The sequence below is a fragment of the Etheostoma cragini genome, unplaced genomic scaffold (genome assembly GCF_013103735.1).
Source record: "Etheostoma cragini isolate CJK2018 unplaced genomic scaffold, CSU_Ecrag_1.0 ScbMSFa_1058, whole genome shotgun sequence".
NCBI lineage: Eukaryota > Metazoa > Chordata > Actinopteri > Perciformes > Percidae > Etheostoma > Etheostoma cragini.
In genome coordinates this window covers 1-2,365 of record NW_023265072.1, presented here as the reverse complement: position 1 = coordinate 2,365, position 2,365 = coordinate 1, and the positions used below count along the sequence as shown (strand labels likewise).

General features: G+C 36.4%; 1 long non-coding RNA gene across 1 annotated transcript; it reads left to right on the top strand.

Moving 5' to 3' along the window:
- Window positions 1-927: 927 nt before the first annotated feature.
- LOC117939763 lies at window positions 928-1,756 on the top strand. Its single transcript, XR_004655656.1, has 3 exons — window positions 928-1,193; window positions 1,305-1,392; window positions 1,570-1,756. It is a non-coding gene; the product is annotated as an uncharacterized LOC117939763 (long non-coding RNA).
- The last annotated feature ends 609 nt before the right edge of the window (window positions 1,757-2,365 follow it).

The following is a 2,365-nucleotide window of genomic DNA, read 5'->3' as shown; positions in this document are numbered from 1 at the left end:
CACTGTTGTGGTGTTAAAAATAGGTCATTAGTAAAGACAACTGTTAAACTACATTCACACTGCAGGCTTTAGTTATTGCCCACATCAAATATTTTGATTGATTGTCCTATTTTTAAATGTGCTGCATATTAGATAATAGTGTAAAAGAAGATCCAAAGACATGCCATGTGACTTTTGTGGTCAGCTACATTACAGCACTCCAAGAAAGTGGAGAATGTGTTTCTGTGAAATAAATAGTAAATTAAAGCTGTCTGATAATTTCTTAAGTAAAAACTACGGTAACTGGAGCATTTGCTCAGGTTTCACTTCAGCCCCCTGAGTTTGAGACCCCTGATCTATACTGACATCAGTCGCATGAATACTGATTTGACTGTCAAGACTGAGGTAACATTTCAAAAAAAGCCTAGCTGTATCTCATTATGATTACATATGCAGCCCAAATTCTAACTAGAAAAAATTCCATTTTATGTGACTTATTGTTATAAAATCTGGTCTAAATCACAAAAAAAATCTGATTTGGGTCAGTCCTGCGGTCAAAATAAGTGGTTATTTCCAAATAACCACTCTGTGTGTTACAGCATTATATAATATTCTGTCATTCAGAATTTATAAATTCATATGTGTCTGTCTGCCTTCATAAATTCCAATCTGGACAGTGAAATTGGGATATCTAGCACAAACAAAATTCTTATTAAAAAGTAAGACTGCTTTTTTTTCAAATTAAACGACATGGAGAAGCTTTTCCATGTGAGGAATTGTAAATGGCTTCTTGGATTGCAGTATCTTAAAAATATATGAAACAGTGCAAAAGACTTGAAAGGGTTAAATCAGGAACCGTTGTGAGGACAGAGTCGTTAACGGATCTGCCGGGTGCAGACAGCGGTCAACTTCAAAGACAACTTTCATCTCTGCAAAGATGCGGGAGATTTTGGGACACGTGACTCTAAATGTGCGAACCTTCCAATAATTTTAAAGAACAACGGCAACGTTTGAGTGGGAGGGGTTACGTTAGAAATCGCGGTGGATACAGCGGTAAGGAGAAAGACAGAGACCGAGTCAGGAGCCAGAGTGGAGCCGTGGCTGTTTTACCATTGGAAACAGTTTGGAAGAGAGCGAATTTTAAGTGCGTCGTGTGCGAAATTCAGGTTGGATAAGATGCCATTGACAGTCTGCACGTAAACAAGAACTACACGGTACGTAAGCCCGAAAAATAAACTGTATTAAGTTACTCATTCAAGCTTGGTAACTTTAGTTAGCATAAATGTTAGCTTGTTAATCATTTACCAACTTTAACTTTACTCTAGCTTGGCAAACGCACTAATTCTGTAAACTAGGACCTGAACCTCGACGTTAACGTGGTTAACGGTGTCAAATAAATGAAGCAACGTTACAGTAAGTGTTGGCTCACTAGTATAAAGTAATGTTAGGTTGAGATAGTGTTAACTGTTTTACCTATGTAGCTAACATTACTTAAACAACATAGTTAACAATGCATTTTTAATTTTTTTTGGCAGATTTCTAAATTAAAATTGCCTATGCACTCAAATACTTTCTTTTCTGTCTCAACAGATTTGCTGACAAAGTGAGAGGTGAGTGTTTTGCTATGTTCAAATGTTCAAAGTTCACTTGTCAGGTGTCTGTGAAAACCTTAAAAGGTTACTACGTACAACATCAAGGGTTACACAGAAATGAGGCTCATTACCAGTATGCATGTTGGAAGTCTCACTTTAGAAATTATAATTCATTTAAATGCCATGTTTACAGTCATCATCGACAGGCACCATTTTAATGTGAACTTACTCATTGTAAGAGTTGATTGATTTAAAAGATCTTTTGTGTCACGTGAAATCTCATGCTTCAAAAAGAGAGAAGGTGCAATGCCCGTTCAAAAACTGTGACAAGACTTTTCCAGTGAAATTGTCTTAATGTCCCACCTATCCAGAAAGCACAAACACTCCACAGCTCTTCATGTCTATGGTGCATACTTTCTTCCTTCAGCGCCTAGTGCGCCTCAGTTTTCTAAAGCTTGTACTTGTACTTTTTGTTAACGAAAGGTTGATATAATGAACAAATCCTAGATTTTTGTTTTTATTGCTTTTCGGAAAACATTCAACCCATTGGAGTTTGCTATCTATTGCTGGTTTCTCCAACATTACCTACCCCATGTATATGTAATGATGATATTGTATTGTTTGGCCTTTGGTGATTCTACTCCTACCAGTTGCAATGTTTTTTCATGTGTTTCGTGTGCTTTTGTTAAATCTAATTTTACTTTACAAACTTATTAAATAATTACTGGACGTTATGGTCTTTGAGCACAGTCACAAAAATACAGATCCCCTGTCTTTTGTATGTTTACAACAGG